Source organism: Dipodomys merriami, unplaced genomic scaffold (genome assembly GCF_024711535.1).
Source record: "Dipodomys merriami isolate MVZ:Mamm:240054 unplaced genomic scaffold, mDipMer1.0.p SCAF_5, whole genome shotgun sequence".
NCBI classification, from domain to species: domain Eukaryota; kingdom Metazoa; phylum Chordata; class Mammalia; order Rodentia; family Heteromyidae; genus Dipodomys; species Dipodomys merriami.
This window is the reverse complement of record NW_027206068.1, coordinates 51,454,841-51,476,368: the sequence shown is the minus strand read 5'-3', so window position 1 is coordinate 51,476,368 and position 21,528 is coordinate 51,454,841. Positions and strand designations below refer to the sequence as shown.

The 21,528-nt window shown below is 39.5% G+C and overlaps 1 protein-coding gene across 2 annotated transcripts in view; it reads right to left on the bottom strand.

Moving 5' to 3' along the window:
- The window catches only part of Met (MET proto-oncogene, receptor tyrosine kinase), a 137,171-nt gene that overhangs the window by 94,365 nt on the left and 21,278 nt on the right, over positions 1–21,528 (bottom strand). Inside the window, exon 1 of one of the 2 annotated variants that reach the window (XM_069996617.1) lies at positions 14,128–14,289. The exons of the other annotated variant lie outside the window; for it this stretch is intronic. The gene's annotated coding sequence lies outside the window, so the exon portion shown is untranslated. Of the gene's footprint in view, positions 1–14,127; positions 14,290–21,528 lie in introns of those variants that run through there. 2 annotated transcript variants of the gene reach the window in all.

The following is a 21,528-nucleotide window of genomic DNA, read 5'->3' as shown; positions in this document are numbered from 1 at the left end:
TGTGTGTGTGTGTGTGTGTGTGTGTGTGTGTGTGTGTGTTCCCACATGTGTGCACATATGTGTGCACATGCAGGGTATATGTGTTGGAAGGAGAAACAGGAGTGAGTGAAACAAACAGGAGAAGCAAAGACAGAAGGCATTGCCCACTGACTTGAGGTCTCTACTTCCCACCTTCCAGAGGAGAGGAGAGGTTGGAAAAGCTAGCTGAGCCGACAGGGAGAGGATCCAGGGGCATTTCAGAGAGAAAATCCATCGGGAGCTGAGTCTCACTGGTCATCTTAGACACAGCTAAGTCTCAGGTACTTGGAGTAGTGAGCACTCACACCCCAGCACTGCAGGACAGTGTGCAGAACTATCTACTAAGCAGTGCCTGTTATGAAGGCTGTGTGAGCTGGGCTGGTAGGATGAAGATACAGGTCCGGCTAGGGCCACATCACTGAATCACAGTGAATCTTAAAGGTCCTGTGGAGGAGTCTGGATTTTATTTATACAGAGGAAGTTTTAAGCAAGAGAGTGATTCAACATCAATCATGTGGTAAGCAGAATGGAGTGGGGAGTCAGAGGCCAGAATATACAGATAGATACAGAGAGTCACCTGCATCTGTCCATGCAAGAGAAAGAGGATTAATTCCAAAACTAAGACTCCCAGGTGGGTATCTTCCTATCTTTATCTCTGAAGCATCTAGAAATCTACCTCTCCAATACCAATTTTGCGAATTTAATAGTTACTTAGGATTAACTTCAATGAAAGTTCATTGAGGCCCTACTCTATGGCAGCTGCTTGGGATATATCACTAAACAAGACACACATTCTTGCTTTTGTGGAACATTCTTACTAGCATGGGGATACAGATGACAATATACATAAGTAAGCCAATCACATAGCATTTAAAAGTTGGTAAGTATTATTTGGTGGGGAAATCAAGGTCAGGGAATCAGGGCTGTCTGGAGGGAAAGGACTACAGCTTTGAAAAACTGGGCAGGTAGCTTTTGAGGCAAGAGTTAAGGGACGGAATGACTCAGTCATCTGTGATAGAAAAAGAGATTCCTAGACCTGCACAAGAAGAACAACACTTGGAGCATGCCTGGAGACACAACAAAGGAGCATGTCAGCCTGGACCCTGGGAACTGGCAGCTGAGCACAGAGAAGGCAAAAAAACCACAGCTTATAGGACCTTGTGGGCTGATAGGTGATTCTGCCTTTTGACCGTGTGAAATGGGTGGGAGTTAATGCAGGGTGTTGAGTGGAGTGATTGTGCTGGAAGGAATCACCTCGAGTGTGTGTAAAGGAAGAGTGTTAGTAGCATTGAGTTGGTACGTGCCCGTGTGGAGGTGTGAGGCCAGCCTGCAGGCGACTGGAGCAATCCAGGTGAGTGACGAGAACAGCCACAGGCAAGTGATGGGAGGAGCTGAATTCTGAGGAAAGTGTGAAGACAGAGCTAATGGGAATTAGATTGAAGGAATGTGAGAAATAATCAAAAACAGTTCAAAGATTTGGGGGTTTTATTGGCGAGTATGTCCTGCCAGATACTGCAGAGAGAAACCGATGGAAGAACCATCAGTGGGGTTTTAGAAGACCCAGACTTTTGTGGGGATGTGAGGGATCAGCTTTGTTCTGTTTGGGGTTGGGATAGTGCATAAGAATCCAAGTGGGGATGGAGGGTGTCTAGTGGGATGTTTGAGCCCCAGGGTTAAGGGGAGAGGTTGGAGAGAGACTTAAGAAGTTATCTGTGTATTCAGATGATATGACAAGACACAAGACTAGGAGAGACCACTGAGGAAGAGTACAGAGAATGAGAGAATTGAGCATTGGGCCCACCAAAGCGATGAAGTTGAGAGAAGTGGATGAGTGAGATCAGGCAAAGAAAGAGCAACTGGACATTCCTCTGACACCTTCATCTACTCCCATCAAACGGCTCCCCACTATCAGTCTCTTACCTTTCCTAGATATCCTCCTCGAAACACATAAAAGTGTTCGGGTGTGTCTGCTTCCATGCCCATCATTCAGGGCCCCTTGCCTGGATTATTACACTGTTCCCTAGCTGGTCCTCTATTTCTGCTCTTGCTTTGATAATCTGTTCCACAATGTACCAAAGTTCTGTATAATTTGTCTTCTGTGTAACTTTCCAGACTTACTTACGGTTGTCTTACTAACAACCTGCCCTCTTTGAGTTCCTGGAACAACAAACTATGTGCCTTCCCACTCTGGTGTTAGTACATGTGGATCAATTTCCAGAACATTCTAGCCCTCGACTCACCTAGGTATCTCTCTTCTTTAGTTTCACCTTATGTAACCCTGCTGGGAAGTCCTCTCTGATGATTCTTAACTTCTGGGAGGGGAACAGGAATTCTTCCAGGTGTTTAGCCATCAAATTGGCTTGTCTTATTTGGCCTTTATCACCCAGTGTTGAAATTTATTTATCTGTATCTCTCTCTAGACTGAGCTCCAGTTTTAGCCTCTAGATTGCTGGCATTACACAGTAATTGCAAAGCATTTGTTAAGTGAACAGACATCAAAATTAATACATTAAAAATATCTTGATGAAGACTTTGGCCATATAGATGGAAAGAAATAACTAGATTAGGAAGATGTCAGACAGAGAAAACTTTATGATAATAATTCAGTATTAATTTTGATCACAGAAGAGACTGGGAAGTCAAGAGTGGCTAATGCCTTGAATGATTTGTGACACTCAATGGGAAATGAGGAGAGTTTAGGGACAAAAATAGTTTCATTATTCCACTTTATCAGTTGGTCATTCAGGAGGTGATATCTACAGGGTAACTAACAACCAGAAGATGGCTGTCTAAAGAAAAGAGCAAGTAAAAAATAGCAATTTCAGATCCATCTGTCCGTTGGCGTATTTGAAGTCATTAAGGTGGGATTAGCTATGGGTATAAGGAATGTTTCAGGTAGAACCCTAAGGCTAGAGTTTATGAAAATGTCATAATTAAATTCTTTAAACATGCACAAAATTAATGAACAATTAAAAATTAAAATAAGAAAGGACAGAATGCACATTAAGTTTTCGCTTACCCAATTTGAAAACCTAAAATCGAAAATACTACAAAATCTGGAAGCCTTACAGCACCAACAAACCCAAAACAATCAAAATATGGAGAATTTCAGATCTGAGATTTTTGTATAAGGGATGTTCAATCAGGAAAGTATATGCAATTATTCCAAAGTCTCAAAATTTCTGAAATATGCAATAAGTATTTCATATAATATTCCAAAGGGTTAAGTGAAATACTGTAAGCAAAGAATACATGAAAAAGTAAGAGGAAATGTTTGAGTGTTTTTTTCAAGTGTTTTAAGAAGGGAAGAATAAGGTATATAATGTGGAATACAGTGTATTCTATGGAGGTACCAGCGAAATAAAATAAATATCTATTAGCTGTGTCAAAGAGGAAGTGGTAATTAGAATGAGAGGAGTTTCTTGGGTGAATGGAAGGGGACTTGAATTGAATGGTAGACCCACTGCAACAATGAGATGTACAAGATGCTATGTCGAAAAACGAACTTTACAACTTTGGTGGGGGGGTGGTGGTGGTTGGGTGGTGGGGTGGTGTAGTCGTGGAGATGGGAGGGCAGGGATGGTAGGGGAAAAATAAAGGAGAAGGCAACAATGCTTGGTAAGAAATGTACTCATTACCTTGCTCATGTAATTGTAACCCCTCTGAACGGTATTTTCACAATAAAAAACTTATTATAAGAAAAAAAGAAATAAAAGAGGTTGAGCTGAAGGGGGAAAAAAAGAATTCTTTATTTGAAACCAAGAGAAATGGGAGAGACTGCATAGGAAATTAGGTGTTCAGTGTTCTATCAGCATATCCTACATCTGTGTTTTATCTCTTCCTTGAAGTAGCAGAAAATTGAGTAAAGGCTGAATGAGAAATGGTGAAGGCAACTTTGAAAATGGAAGTGGTAGGGAGGCAGGGCCGGATAGATGTATCAGACATGTAGAGAAGAATGGAATCGAGAACCTCAGTTGGAAAGACCAGTTCATTCCTTGAGCAGAAGCACAGAGGTCATAGTGAGTGGCATAGAAACCAAGCAGGCTTTTGTTACGCTATTCATACACTGAATAAGGAGTGATAGGAAAGAGATCCAAACCTTTGAGAAAATGGTTAGAGTTTGCAAACATAGCAGTGGGCATAGGGATAAATGGAATAATAGCAAACAGATTTCCCTGAAGTCGATAAGATTGGAAATGACCCAAACAAGTACAAAAATTTTCTTAAGGCAATATTGATCTTAATATGTAGTGCTCATGCACTGTCTATATAGTCAGCAGGCAGACTTGGAAGTTAAACGGTGACATGATTATGATCTTTCTAGAAAATTCCTTGTAATGTTTATATAATTAATCAGGTCTATGGAACTTTATTAAGAGGAAATGCCAATATTTGATTGTTTTTATTTCACTGTTTTATTGAAATCTGTAAGGAATAACTTCAGGGAAAAGAAAACATATTGAAACAGACACTCTCTTTTTTTTCAGTGAAACCAACAGTCTAAAGAAGTTAAAGAACTAAATTAGATATAATGATCATTTAACTGAAAATTAAAACCCATTTAGGAATTGTAAGAGTTCCTTGATCTTGAAGACCAGTGTGGTTATTTATTTAGAATCTTTAATAACATTTGAAAAGTAATTAATCAAAATATGACATAGATTTAAGAACTGCCACTTTTCATTGTCATTAAGGAAACTCTCTGGAGCTTTATCTGGAGCTTTATTTTTCATTATTTAAAGAATAATTTCCAAGCACTGCAAAGACCAGGAGACTGTTCAAAATCACTGGGTCTTGATATATATATTTCAAGAAACAATTCAAGTATGTGGTAGTGAGAACGAAAAAAAAATTAGAATTCTTTTAGTTTTGATAAGACAGAAAAGATCTTTTTCGTAAAGTCCAAAATATATACTCATTTGTTTGGAGGAAGCTCCTTACTGTCAACAATAAACTTTGTTTCTTTATATATTTCAACAGAATTTAAGAATTTATTACTCTACTTGACATCTGCCAGAGCAATAGCTATGGTAATGTTCTGAACCCAATAATACACTTAGGTCCTACATGATCTTACTTGTTTGCTGTCTTTGAATTAAGTAAACCATGTACTCCCTTTGGAGAGTATGGCCTTCTCCTGGAGACAGAGAGGCTCATGTCTAGTATTAGGCCACTGTCAGATGACAGATACTCAATTATGACCCTTGGAGGAGCAAAACCCAGGAAGTGATATGAGCTATCCTCAAATCCTTAGATCACTGTGTGAGCTTGTGTATACATATGAACATGTATACACTATAGCACAAGCTCTTAATGTCCAAAGAACCTCAAGGTGATATCCTCCAAGAAGTCTTAATTCACTGCAACAAACAGATAATGTCTCAAGGAACAATCATTACGAATCTAGTATTTGGGGCTTTAACTTTTGGTCCCAATAGTAATGTATACATTATCATTTTAGCCATGAAAATGCTGTAAAACCTTTATAAATGTGTCTGGTTTTTCTTTCTAATAAAAACTCCTCTGAAAAGTTAAAATTTCATATACAGTAAATGAGAGCAGATAATAAAGACTGCAGATATTACCTAGCAAGGCAAAGGCCCTGAGTTTAATCTCTACCACTGCCAAAACAAACAAAAAGTAGTGCAACGAGCACACAATAAGAGTGCTTAGGACATGCTCCAACACTTAAAAGTGCCTTCTGTTTCTCCTTCATATTTTTGCTATTCTTACTGATAGCTAAGGTTAGGCCAGGGGAACAGATCTTGATAAACTGTATTAATCTGCTCATTAGCTCAGATGGCAATTGAAAGAGCAGGCATTCAATATCTCCAGTGAGGAACCAGAGAGATCCTGGCATCTCACAATGCCTTATGAGGAGTGACACTCAATGACCTATGTATGACCTTCCTATTAGGACACGCTATGTCTCGGTACCACTACCCTAGAACCAAGTACCCTATTTGTAAACTTTTGGGGGGATACTCCCTTTATTCTCCACTTTGACCTTGTTCTCATTTAAAAGGCAGGCAGCCTTCTTCCTCATGGGATACTCTCTTCATGATCTACGTGTCCTTAACCTGTCATACACATCCATTTACCCCTCTCCTCCCTTTACCTCACCTCTCCAAGCACCTCACCCACATCTCCATGGCCTGTCATCTGTATCGGTCTCCTATACATGTGGCAATGAGAGTTATCAAGAATGTTTTCTTAATTGAACTACAATTTTCCAAATGTACAAATAAGGAGGTATTTGTCCACTTATCAAAGTCTGAAACTTTTTTAACTGGAGTATTAAAAATCATCTAAAAATGAGTGTATACTCGCACATGGATATATGGTTGTTACTGATGGTGTAGCAAATCATAGGAAAAAAAGCTGGGCATGTCTAAGTTCTATAAATAAGTTACTCCTTATATAATGCTATCTGAAATGAAATGTCAAAACAAGCTTAATGATGATGTATGTATTCAATGAAGCTTGAGGGTCAACTAAGAAAATCTATTTTTCAAGACTATCATAGTGTGATTTTTCCCATTGTCCTCAAGCTTAATAAAATATAGGAGACTACCAAATTCTTATGTCTTATTACAATAACACACTTTTTATCAGGAAAAGAGTTGTAGAGGAAAAGTTTTGATCAGGAAGTTATCTGAGGATATCATGTAATGAGAGGTTAGAGAAATCCACAACATAGCATCAAGAAAGACATGAACACCTATGTTTCAGTATTATGCCTTCTCTGTCTCCAAAGCAGCTTTATGCTCAAATCATGTGTATTTCTACTGAACCTGAAACAACCTATTTGTGCTAAGTCCATATAGGAAGTCCACTTACAAGAAAGCACGCGTGTGCACATGTGCATGCACACACACACACACACACACATACACACACACACACACACATACACACACACACACACACACACAGAGGAAATCAAACTAAGCAAGAAGGTGTTTTGCTCCCCACAATGGAATTCAAAGATGTGTCATCCATGTAATATGATGAAAAACTTGGCACTAGTGTTCTTGTTGAGTACCACCCCCCCCTCTCACTTTTCTGGATCTTGTGAAAGGCCTTTTCTGCATCTACTAAAATGAATGTCTTGTCTTTATTTCAGTTGATGTGTGGCAATTATTTATTTTCATACATTGAACTAGCCTTGCATCCCTGGGATGAATCCTGTTTGCCCAGCATGTTCAGTTTTTGTCTTTTAATTCAGCTTAGTTTTATTGTAAGGGTGGTGTCAGAGGGGTTACAGTTACACAAATAAGATAATGAGTACATTTCTTGGTGAACATTGTTACCTCCTTCCTTCTTTTCTCCCACTTCCTCCTTTCCCACTCCTCTCTCCCTTAAGTTGTAAAGTTCATTTCCAACATAGCGTCTTGTGAGTATGGCTGTTACATTGGTTCACCCTTTGTTCTTTGCTCTCTTTTCTGTCCAGAGCTTGCAGTCAGTAAATGTGTCAAGGTGGGAGGAAGGATGACAGGAATAGTAAAAAGGAGGAAAATAAATTTTCAGAAAGCATATGGTAACAACTGAATATTTAATCAAATTAGTCTAGAAATTCCTTCCTATTTTCAGAGCTCTTTGCAAGGCAGTTGCTTCTTCATGCAGAATGAATTTCAATAAATGTCATATATTTAGCTAGATGGCTTATTTTGAAAATTTGTTGAAACAGGTCACTAGCTCAGAATAGATCTCAATCAAAGACATAACAGATGGATATTGATACTGAATAAAAAGACTGGTATTAGCTGGAGGGTTCTGAGAAGAAAATGTCATTCACTGAACACTTAAGAAAATATTTACTGAGTACCTACTATGTGCCAGGCAAAAAAGATAAATATTTGAGCTTTGTATTTTTATTGCAGTAAAAGAAGGAAGCAGGACAAAATCATTTCCTTGAGGTAAGAATTTCAACTAAGTGCTATGGTAAAACAGGTCTTTAAAGACACCTTCATTTTCATATTGCATTATCCAGATATCAATTCTGATGATTTCAGGATTTTATTCCTAACTTGGATTTCTGAAGATGCTATTTACTTACTCTTAGCAAAGACTAACTTCCTATTTTTTGGAATGAAAGAAGGCCTGACATGGTTTCAAAGATATTTTTCAACATCAAAGGGCTTAGAAGGACATACGGTTTATGGGTAATGGTTTAATACTTACTGAATCAAAAACACATGGATTAAATTCCCCTTAAAAAAACCCTAGATTTAAAACTAAAGGGGGAGATTGCTCTTTGGTCTCAAGCAAAGCCAAAGCTTATTTTGAAGCTAGTTTGAGTTGTCTTATGTACCCAAAATTTGACTGGACGTTCTTTTTCTATTGAGTAAGCACCAAAGGAGGTGACAATTGACTCAAACTCTCAGACTTACAAAGACTACTTTATTGCAAAGGTCTCTAGCTTTGACTCTTCTTTTTGATGTTTTTTTTTAAAATTCTTATTGTAAGTTAGTAATCCTCCATGGTTGTACCCAACAACTAGAGTACTTTTTGAATGAAAAAGTCACTCTTCTCTATGTTCTTTCCTAATACACAACTTTAAAACTGGATCTGAGATTTTTAGGTACCATCTCCACCTCTTCAACTGGGGAATACAAGATCATTTCAAAACAGGAAAGGGGCACTGATCTGAATTCGGCAGTTTCATGATATATTAATATAGCTGCATTTAAAGCAGTGGGAAGAATCTAGCAAAAAAATACTAGGAAGAAATATAGTACAGGACCTTCCTTTTTAGGACAATGGTTTTCTGGTGGAAAGCCATTAGCTTGGGCACTTCACTGAGTTTTGGGGATTAAAGGAAACAAGTTAGTACATAACCTCTGAGCTTTTATTTCTTTTGGAAAATAGGTCCCAAAACTAAGCTGATTGCACTTAAAGGGCACTCAATACCAGCATGTTTTGAATTTCAGTGGTAGGGGAATAACAACAGGTGAAGTTCAGTCAGATCCAAATTTTTTAAAAAAAGAGAAAAAGAAAATAGAAAAGCCAATATTCCATAGGAAGAGTTTATTCTGAATAAGAGAACATGGAAATAAAACTTTATGTGTATGGATAAAATAACCAGATGATCCTTTAATTAAAAAAACACACATAGAATGATGCGAAATGTATGAGCTGATGAATTTGGAAAAAAAAATGGTGCCACGCATGGTAGATCAAGTCTGTAATTTCAGCTAATTGGGAAGCAGAAATAAGGAATATCTTGAGTTCAAGGCCAATATGAGCTAAGTCATTGAGATCCACTCTCAAAATCAAAATAACAACAGAAGGACTACTGAATGGCTAGAGCATTTGCCTAGTATGTGCAAGGTTTTGGGTTCAACTCTCTCCAGAAAAATAAGTATGTGCCTATATGTAATGCAATATAATATATCCTTTTTAAAATATGCATTGATTAATTTTCCAGTGGGGTAGATTTGGAAAATTCTAGAAAATAAATGGCTTTGTGGTCATGGCTGAATTCTAGAATAATTGATGGTGTGCAGAAATCCCAGGACAAACATGGTTGAGGTTTAGAGTATCAATGAGTCTCTCTGGGTCTCTGTCTCTAGAATGTGTAGTGTTTTAAAGACATTGAGTCAGTATTTCTAAATTGGGAGATGCCTAGCTTCTCTTGAACATTTAAAAGATACTACCAGATGAGATCATGCAGTACATGGGGCCTTTGGGATGTTGCTAAGGGGTGACCATTCCCCAGTTCTGTAGAGCGTTTTCTAACAGTGTGTCCGTGGTTAGTTTAGCTCTTTTAAGTTGCCTGTTTGCATATAATCACATGGGACTTAGGTAAGTCATAATAGAGAAAGTAAGGGAGCAATGTCTAACGCAGTGTCTTAAACTGGAAAGGGAAAGGAAAGATAGAGATAGGTCAACTGCTCCTTTGTAGCCTCTAGTTTAACACTTTGGAAGGGATCCGCAAAAAGGTCATGAATGTAACTCTCAACAAATCACCCTGGGTCAGGCTCAGTGTGGGAAACAAGGAAAGTTGTTTGAATGATCTCTGATCTGGGATGAATTAGCTGAATTCAGAAAAATACAGAATGTTCTATAACCCATAAGCCAAGGTATGTGGGCTACCTCTCTATCTTCATCTATGAGATTCTAGCAGGCCTTGTTCAGAACTCCACTCCAAAATAAAGACTTGGTAGCTGGCTGTACAAGCTGTTCACTGCACAAATTTACAAAACAAAAACAAAAACCTACTAACCAACACCAAAAAACAAGTTTAGATGAGCCCTCTCCACAAGGGCTCCCAATAGCTGCTTCATGACTTATCTCTTCATCTCCTTCAAGACTCCAGCTTAAAGGCCACAATTTGGTGTGAGGCTTTCTATAATCTCACCCACTACTGACTTCTGACCTTCCAGTCACCACCCTCTTATCTTTGACTGTCTATTCTCCTTCAATGCTTTTGCTTAGCTGCAGCTCTTTTCACTGCCTAGCATTCATTTTATTTCTGCATTTCTTTATTGTTGCCTCCCTCAATAGCTCTTCATTGAAACACCAGAATCTAAAACTATGCTTAGTAGGCACTCAATAAATTATTTTGAATGAATGACTGCATTCTTGAGAGCAGGAAGCAGGCTTTTTCTCAGAACCCGTGGTTCTCTAGCCATATTTTGTACCCATTATGTATCCCATTTTATATTAGGAGGAGTATATCACTCATTAGGTAAAGCATATGGCCCTATGACTACCTAAATTTATTACAGAAATTAAAATAAACAAAAGTAACCTACAAAAACCTACATTTATGCTACCATAGAAGGAAATACATGTGTCTGGCTGTGTGATCACAAAGTTAATTGTTCTTCATTGTACAAGACTCACACCTCCTGCTACAAATCCACATGTGTGATTTTTCTCTCAATTATGTTTTACAGCTTATAAAAACACTTTCTTCATTTTGTCCCTTGAAAAGCAAAGTAGTCAGGCTTTACTGGATGTTTTTATTGAAACAAAACCCAAGGGGGCTATATTAAACTGTTTTAACACAGCTGAAGAGATATCTGAGAACAAGCTTTCTGATGGGAGGGCAGATTACAAAATTACTTACAGCTCTCAATCTGATAACAGGAGTAGAACACCCCATACATATGAATGAAACCTTTTCAATTTTATTTATTTTTTGGTATATGTCACAATAGAAAGTGAGAAAGAATAAAGTGGGGGGTAAGGAGAGGAAGAGATAAGAGAAAGAGAGAGATACAGAGAGAGAGAGAGACAGAGAGACTTGAATGTAACTTGCAATGCTACATTCTTTATTTACTCTATCCTTTGCTTCAGTGAGAGATTCTTCCAAGACTAGACCTTAGTTGATGACTGGGGAGAGTTGTGGCTGGCATGAGCCAGGCTCAAGCTGTTTCTCTGTAACTTAGGAGACATTAATATATGTCATTAATATTAGGTACATCCAACTTATAGTCCCACAAAGATGAAACACGCACAAGAAATTTTAAAAGTCCAAGGTATTTCTTTAGTTTCCCATCTTTCAGTCTTCCAAAAATTCTATTATTTAATGACAAATAAATAACTTCATAAGAACTTGTGTAAACTTCTTAATAATTATGAGTTTGAGTTTGACCTTACATGAGTGACATCTGTCTGCACAAGTGGATCATAAACTCTTCCAGGGCAGAGATTTACATTTTTTCCTTTAAAAACAATATTCTCCTAGTACCAGCACATATGATGCTCATAGTACAGTCCTTTTGCTATTTTTAGTAAGGCAAATGTGGGCCTGGCAGCAAGAGGATGTCTGTTAAGAACACAGAATCAAAGTAATTCTGAGTTGGTATTAGTAACTGCACCTATCCCTTATTACTGAGAGGTGACTAGTTTGAACTGAGAAAGCCCAGGAAGAAAACTCTGCCCTGAGGGTTTAGTGGCAAACACACAAGTTTCAACATCCACCAGCAAGACACGAAAACCAATTCCCCAGCAGGTGAGTCTCTGCATATGTTTTCTCTCCCAGGGGAACACAAGAAGGAAATTAGGTACTCTATGAATAAACATAGCAGACTAATCAAAGTCTTAAGGACAGGGAAAAGAGTCAGAGATAGCTCTGCAGAAACTACTGAACTTGGTGACAGTGAAAAAAACCAAGGTTAGAGGCGTGGAGATATGGGGACTAAAGAGGTGAACTGTGAACAAAACAAAAGAAAGAGATAAGGAAGGAGCAGGCAGAGAGGTGGGAAGTGACCTGAGCCCGTGAGCTGTGGCTAGGCCTGGGCGTGTCTCTGTGCAATGACACTTTGTGTGTGTCTGAGAGCACGTCAGCCCTTCTGACTTACTCAGTTTGCTTGGAGATGACCACATTTGAGAAAACACTTATTTGCGCTATTTACATAGATATATAAAAGAAAAAAATAGGCTAGTCCTACTTTGAACTACTTGTTTGTAACAACAGCTTTGGAAAGTGATATTTAAAATGTGCTTCTTAGTCTAGCCCTCATTAAACAATTTTAAAAAATTGAGAATAATGTGGACATTTGCTTAGGTGGCCTTAAGAGGAATGTATAAATTGTTTCTTTGGCTTAGAAGATTGCTATTTTTTCTTAGTGGAGGTATAAAAGTAGTGAAAATATTGGAATCTTTAGTATTTACTAGTTTACGTTATTTGGGCACATTTTTTTTTATCATGGAGACAAACCTCATCCTCTAATTCTGAAAGTATTTAGTAAATATCTAATGGGGACTTTTACTGCAAATTATAAAAAAAAGCATTCTTGGAAAAACAGTAGTTGATAGGTCATCTCATCGACGCCATAAATCTTGTTAATAGCAAAATATGTGTAGGTTAAAAATTATTGGCTAATGCACTGTTAAGTTTGAGAACTGAACGCTAATTTTAAAATACCCATATCTTCTATAAGCAATCAGACAATTTTTTGGTACAAAAGATTTCTGATGATGTAAATTGCTTGTTATTAATCAGTTCCAAAAGAATAAAACACTAAGTGCATTACCAGCATACACCCGAGATTTGCCATGAACAAGACCAAAACACTTGGGTTTCAATATGGAAGTTTACTTATTCAGAACAAAGCCCAAATAAGCTTCCAACTGGAAAGGAAAGCTATATACCTGTAAATAATCCAAACACCACTTGCACTCTTCACACAAACCCACAATTTATGACCCAGTAGCAAAGAGAAACACGATGTACATCATTTTCAGATCGTCTTCATGCAGAAAAAATTCATTAGTCAGCTATAATACTTTAGCTGTAAAGGAAATATTTTTTTTCTGAATCCATTTGCATGGCAATGTGCATGTGTCTGGCTGACAGAAGTGACAAATAAACCTCCACCCAACGCTACAAAATGTGAACAATCTTCTTAAAATTCATTCTATACTCTCTCCAGTGTCCCTTCTTACAATCTCAGATTCACAGACCACTGGCAATTAGAGTACCCTTTATTTTACCGGAGACAGTCGACGGTATTTCATCCTGCCCAAGGGCTCCTTTGAACAGAAGCCCGTGATAAGGAAAATGCACTGGGCAGCTAGCTAGCTATTCATGCATGCGTCTCGGGAACCCTCGCCAACGGGCAAATTAGCAAAGTGCTCTCGGAAAACATAAAAGGTAGGAAATGGGAAACCACACTTCGGAGTAAATTCTGCAATGTACTTACATCGCTGCTTTAATGAGGAGGGGTCAGCACACATACCAGCCAGACGGCTGACCTCTGGTTGTAATCTATTTCACCTCCACCGAACCCCAGCAAAGAGATAAAGTGCCATTGAAAATGATCGATCACAAGCCCCCGGAGTTTGGCAGAAATGAAGACTTTTCAGACCGGCCCCAGAAACACCTGCCCTCTGGGGGAAGACCTCTACATAATACAAATAAAGCAGGGCTGGGGACAAGGAAACGGCTGGCCGCCGACATCACCCCGGATAAGGTGACCGATCCTTTTCTCCACGGGCCGAGTCCGATCACAGCCTTGAAACTTGCCGGGCCGTGACAGGCCCCAGTGCCCCCCCTTCCCCGAGTCACACAGGTGGCCCTCGGGATCAACGACCCAAAGCATCCAGCCCCGGACCCCATCCCTCAGTTTCCCAAGCCTTTCAACTCTCACCCACCTCGGCGGTCTTGTCCTCCGGAACAGCAGCCAGGTTCTCTTAAGGGAACAAAGAAAGCAGAAGCGCCCAGCGCTGGGGAGAGGGTGGGGTGCGGGGTGTGAACGCGGCTGGAGTTTCTACCTTGCGGTGCGCAGGACCCCCGCGGCGGCGGAGTCAGCCGCGCACAGGGACCCCCCGCGCGCCCGCCTCCGCGCCGCCGCTCAGCTGCCGCCCCGCATCTGGCTCACGCGCTCCCCCAGGCTCCGCATCTGGTCACAAAGCGCGCGGGACGCTGCGGACCGCCCGAGCCACCTGCAGCCGGGGCCGAGCCCAGGCCCCTCCCTCTGTCCGTCCGTCTGTCCGTCCGTCCGTCTCCCCCACCCCCACCCGCCCTCCGCACTCTCTCCGCCCCGGGTGACTCAGCCGGGCACCGGTGCGCACCGCCCCGGGCGCGTCCAGACCCGAGGCAGCGCGAGCGAGGCCAGTGGACCCTGGCGCCCGGCCGTTCCCAACACGTGTCTGTCCGTCTGTCTGGCTCTCTCACTGTTCGTCCGTCACGTCGGAGGACTGCTGAGATGGGGGACTGGCACCACCTAGAGGGGGAAGCCGGGCCCCCCCCACCCCGCCCTTCCTGCCACTCGGGCGCCACGCCTGACCCCCGCGGGGGTCGCGTTTCCTCCCACCACTCCCCCGCCCACGACAAGGTGAAAGTTTCTAAAGTGCACAAGTTTTCTCGACCCTGCTGCGAGCTTTCTCCTCCCCCAGATTCGGGGCAGGCTGAAGTTAGCCCAGCCCGGAGATAAATAGGATCGAGTCTCCCCCTCCTGGCGCTCAAGTAGCGAGTGTCACCCAGCGGGGCGCGCGGGGTGCGTAATGCGCATCCCACCCCACCCCGAACACCCCTAGGACGCCCCTAGTGCACAGTGCACCCTCGGTGTACCCCAGGCGCTGCCCGCGGCCTCTCCCACGCCTCCCGTAGCCTCTGGGCACTCTCCCGGGTGGCCAGGGATGTGGGCACTGCCGAAAACAAGGAGCTCATTGTCACAGACGTGGTAGGAGTGGATGGACGAATTGTCCCAACGATTTCATTATGCAACCATTATCCCTTACTATAATAACTCGGATTTCTGGAAGGAAGCACACAGAGGAGGTGAACCCCGTGGAGGCTTCAGTTTAACTTTTTTTTTTTTTCATAGGCAGAGCAGACTGATTAAATAACTGGGCAAATAAGCAAGCCTGAACAAAAGTTTAATTCTTTAATAGCTCTGTATTTGTGTGTGTGTGTGTGTGTGTGTGTGTGTGTGTGTGTGTGTGTGTGTGTGTGTGTGTGTTTAAAGTTTAAAGTTTGGGGCTTTGTGGAATTAGGATTCATTTGTTAGGATAATTTTATTTTGTATTTCATATACAAAAATTGACACAGACTTACAAAAGTAAATATTCAAAAGTAATAAGATCTAAAATACAAATTGCCTGTTTGAACTTGAGAGTTTGCCTAGCTCTCATCGAGGTTTGTTCAATAACGTCAACATCTGAGAAGAGAATTTGTTATTGTTAGTTGTTGTGCAAGTTCATTGCTACTTATTACTATATGAAGACTGGACAAGTATAGTAAGAATCAACCAACGTACCCAACATATTACCAAAGTCCACAGGAAAGGATTTCAATCCTGAGCCCTGCATCCAATCATTTCACAGATGAAGAAACTAATAGTTCCTAGGAGGCAAAGTTAGAACTCTCAAATCGCAAACAAGTCTCCTCATACCGTGCCAAAAGCCCTCACCTGGGGCATGCCTGAAAGAACAAAAGTGTCCAGTGTCTTGATATTGAATGGCTTAAGTAATCGAAGGCAGTCCATGTCAAAATGCTGATTTACTGTTTATAGGCTACTTAATCTACACTTGGACAATAACAGTTGTTCGGTAACAGCCTTCAACAAAAGGTGAATAACTTAACTCTGTGTATATACACTCATGTGGTGAGGACACACATGCACAACACGTACACACACATACACAGCTATAGTTGTCTAAATGAATGATTAGAGTGCTGTTTCTATTTCCTGGTTTCCATAGCAATATGTTAACTGGATTTTTACATTGCATTATGTAGTTGCCTTAACAGGTTTTCTGAGTTTGAGTGCCATGATAAAAATACATTAAAAAATTGCAATTAAAGTTGTAGAAAGACTTAGAGAAGCCAGTGAAAACTGGAAAATCACATAGATTATAAATGTGAACAATCCATTACATATACACACATATGTGTATACATATATGTGTGTGTATATATATATATATATATACACACATACTTTCTTCATTTTTAATTACTGACAAACTGCAATTCAGTTTTACAACTGGATTGAAAAGTATCATTTTGATTTACTAAGTAAGGCTATATCAGTTTACCAAAGCAAATAAGAATAATGTAGATAAAATAATATGAGTGTGTGAAAGTCAAATGATGAATTTTTATGAAATTCTGGATAAGTTGGATCAAGAAAAGCACTGAGATGATTTCACATGTTTGGAAATGGAGGTAAGCAGACACTTATAAGAGAGAATATGAGTCTGCACTTAATTTCTGGCTTTGTGGTGAACTCTGTTGCTCTCTTAGGATCCATGGCATAGGTGACACATTCTATGATGAAGTTCTATTGGTATTTTCATGACCAATCCAAACCACTTGTGGCTGATACTGTTGGCTGCCTAAGCCAGCACCTGTTCCCAAACAGATTTTCCACTTCCCTCTTAGGTCTAGGGGGAAAAAAATCTCTTTTCCTACACTCCTTTGCAGCCAGACAGGACCATAGGATATTGTTATGGAAATGAGATAGAAGTTGCTTTTTAGACAGAATTTAGTTTCCTGATTAAAGGGACCTTAGAAACTAATGCCATCTTTTCTCCATTTTATCTACTATGTTCAACAGAGTCATTTTGTCATCATGAAGGGAGAAATTGGCCCTGATATTGCTGAGTAACAGCATCAGTGCCAGGAGATACTTCCAGATTTCTTATTTTGTGGGAAAATACTTATTCTAGATATTGTTAGCCGGGGCTTCTGTCACTTGCATCCAAAATCAATCAAAATGGATACATATCTCAAATGGGAACTAGAGATCTTGAAGACTGAGTTTGCATAGTTGTTAAGAAGTTGGGTTTTAGGACAAGACAACCTGGAACTCAGTCTTTCTCTGTCTCTCATTAGTTTACCAAGGGGCCCTTGGATTAAACTCTCTGTGACTCATCTGTAAAATGGGGCAAATAATAGGGCAGTTATGAGGCTGAAATAAGGAGCTATGCATAAAGCACATGGAACAATGTCAGGTAAAAGCTAAATGGTTGAAAGGTGTGAGATCTCCTTATGCCCACAATTGTGGATAACACACAGCACTACATTATTAAGATCTCATCTGTTAACCTTGAGATAGGCATATTAGTAGTGCTGCTCAAAAGAGACATGAACAGCCACCTTCTGTTCTGAACAGACTGCATCTTTTTTGCTCTCCCTTCATGAATTAATATCTTTGAAGGTGTTTTTAAGTTCATGTATGTGGCGCTACTTTTGAAATAAAAATGAAAAAAAATAATCTCCTTAGAATACAAGCACCTTGTGATGAATAGGGCCTGCAGACATTCATAGGCTCAGGGTGTTTTAGTGTCTGCATCATGATAGGCAAACACATGCTTTCCATTGGCCTTACTGATGTCTATGTAGCATCAAGCTACCTGCTCTTGGTACCATCGCCTCTGTAGGTGTGCCCTGACTTAGTGCATCTCTTCTTGGATTCCATTCCTTTCTCTTCTCTCCATGTCACCAGTCCTGTCACCTGTGTTATTGTGTCTAGGAAAATGTCTTCACCAAAAAACAATAGAAGGTTCACATTGTTTCTCTGATTAAGTAAAATTTGGAAATGCAGGACTCCAATGCCTTTTTATGATGCACACACACACACACACACACACACACACACACACACACACACACACCATGTTAAGACAGAGCAAAACAAAAACCAAGTCTTTAAATCTGGATTTTTTGAGACAAACCTCAATTTTTTATTCCTTTGGATTTTTGAGACAAGGTCTCCCTAGGTAGCCCAAGCTGGCCTGGAACTTGTGTTCTTTCTGCCTTAGCATCCTGAGTGCTCAGATAACAGGTTTGCCCTACTATGCCTGGCTTAAGAGTTTCTTAACTTCATTTATATTACCGTCTTCAAAATTTCCTCCTTACTTAACCTTCAGTACTAATTTTTGTAAAATTAATTTTATACATATTTTGAGAAGCCTCATTTTAAAAGATGACAATGCCAGTCATTTCTTACAGGTTCAGAATCGAGTATTTTCAAAATGAAATGATTTTACATCAATCTATATTGGTGTGTAGGTTCTCTAAAAATAAATATGCTATGTTAAGTTATCTAAAAATATGACAACATATTCAATACTGAAGTAGATAAGGCTGCTTGGCTACAAGCGCCAAGGATCACAATTTTAGTCAGAGGATTTAACAAACTGTAGGTAGAAATGTTAACAACAAATATACTACTGTCTCAAAATGTTGCCCTTTGGATCAGAATTGGCTTATTCATGTTCACATGACTTTTTGACTTTTTCCTGTAGCAAATGACTACAATGTATCTTGTGTTTGCAGTTCTTATATCCTTATAACAAAACTCAGTACTAGGTGTCACCTTTCTGGCTTCAAGTGGAGGGAAATGAGCCTCAGAGAGATCATGTAACTTATTCAAGGTCAAGTAAGAGGCCTAAGGCTGTCTCTTTCCAAGAACAATTGCCCTTCCATTGCAGAGATTGTAAACTGTATAACTCTATCCAGTCATTTAGCTTGAACTGTCAGAACTTAAAGTTGCCTGTTATTTTTTCTTATTCTCAGTTTACAAAATCAGCCACAACTTAAGGCATGGCATCTCCTTGCTTAGCTAATCCTGCAGGACTGATGTTGAAGGGAAAAATAATAGAGCTAAACCTTTTGCTGTCCACTGGCAAATACTGAACAAGTTGGAATAAAGGTTCTGGAGAAGGGTTCTGAAGACTAGGCAAAAATGTCTAGATGAAAATGTCTTGGAAATGAAAGCAAACATGGATGTCCTTTCTCCTTTGCTTTTTTTTCCCAAACTCTGAATTATTAGTCCTTTTCCTATTGCTATAATAAAATATTCCTGCGACTAAGTACTTTCTAAAAAGTTTTTTTTCTTTCAGTTATTGAATCAATATATTCTTTTATTTACTTCCCCATTTTTATTTTTATTGTAATCATTAGGTAGCTGTACAAGTGATTACAATTCCGTAAGTTAGGTTATAAGTATAATGCTTTTTGGTCAATGTCACCCCTTTAATTAGCTTATAATTGTGAAGGCTAAAAGGACAAGATTGGATAGCTCCATCTGTTTGGCCTCTGGCAAGGTCCCTTTAGGCTGTCTCTACATGACAAAAAAAAATAGCATTTGTACAGAAGGGACTAAGGGCATAGTGCATCCTTGGTCTGTAGCACAAGCATTGGTCACAAGCATTAACTCTGTGAGACCATGAGCAGTAGTCTATTCTGAGAGTCACACCCCTCCATGACCTCATTACCTTGCACTGGGTAGTAAAGACCTAGTTTCCAGCTAAGGGATAGTTGGAGAATAAATCAGGCCCAAACCACAGTAGGAACTTAGGAAATGTGGGAGAGAAAAGGAATCACCAGGTGGCACAGTCCATAGAGAGAGTCTTTAGGGAGTCATGCATAATGAAGACCAAGCATAGAACATGCAATGGAAGCTTGCTCCCATAATTCCCTCTCTTATCAATATCTCCCTCCCTAAAGCCATATTTATTCATTTTTCTTTTCTTTGACTTTTACCTTGTGGTGAGTATGAGAAAGGTGACATCTTCCAATTATCTTTCCATCAGTTGATGTAAAACTTGGCACTAACACTGGTCTTGGAAAATAATGCACCCAAAAGAAGCAAATGTGTTTCCTCCCTTATTCATCATTCTGTACAGAGTCTTAGTTCAATTCCTGTCAGTGTGTGAGATTGCGTATTTACAACAATTCAAGGTTTTACTGCTGACTTGATGAGTACTTTGGTACTTCATCTCTGAGGATGAATTTCTTCATCTATAAAGAGTTCTGATTAGTATTATTTTATATGGTCATATGTATATAGCTATTGAGCTACTGTGATCCTCTGCTAGGACTATAGTAGACATATTCTAATTATTACAAATGAGGGAAACCATGGAGCCTGTTTCTTTGGGTCTGGCTTCACTTACTAATATTTTTCCAAGTCAATTTTTTCCAAGTTTTTCCATTTCCTTAAGAATGGAGCAAGGGCATACATTCTTCCATCAGAAATGTGGTATATATACCACATTTTCTTGATCCAGAACTCTAAGATATGGAAACAAGAGGTTTTTCTTTGCTGTTGTTTTTAATGTGATGTGTGAAATTATTTCTTTTTTCTTTCATTGTTTTCATTTGGTTTATCCTGTTGTCACTGTTTTTGATTTTGGTACCCTGTGTCTTGTATATACATTTATCTGATTTGGGGAAGGGAAGAGGAAAAACAGAACCGTGAGACAAAAGACTAAGGATGAACCAATGCAGCAGCGATTCTCACAAGACACTCTGTTGGAAATGAACTTTACAACTTGGCAGGGGAAGGAGTCGAGGGGGGAGGGAAAGTGGGAGAAAAATGAAAGAGTTGGTAACAATGTTTGACAAGAAATGTACTTATTACCTTACCGTTTGCAACCGTAACTCACCGTGACAACAAAATTAAATAAAGAAAGAGTCCTGATGTTTGGTGAAAATGATCTTAAAGTATTAAATACCAACCAAGCTTTTAGAAATCAGTCCATTTGGAGCATATACACCACACAATTTACTATTCTCTCATATGTAAGGGGTATTATATTAGAAAGAAGTACTTCAGTGTGTGGTTCTTATTAACTACTGACTTGTCCAAATATGATAAAAAATCACTATTCCAATAAGAATAATTTAATAGTCAATGTAGAGATAGTATATTTGATGTGCCAAAAGTCAACTAGGTAATTTATAAATAGCCACAACATGTAACATTTAAGAGAAAATATATAGGCCTCAGTGGCACTGAAAATGGTAGACTGAAGGGTTTGATTAGGATCAATGTAACTCTAAGACATGACTGATATATTTTGAAATGCAAGATAGTTATTTAAAATACTTTCCAACACTTGTGCATTGGCCAGAGTTTGGTCTTTTGTTTAACAGTTTTAGAGTCTAAATATACTTTCTATTAATGTATGCTCAAATGCACAGGAGAAATGATTGTAACTGTGGATTAATTCTATCATTGACTCGCCAATAATGAATTTTAAAAAAACTGTCCAGTTAAGGGTCAGGAGCAGAAATTTGGTGGTAATGTAAACTGCTTA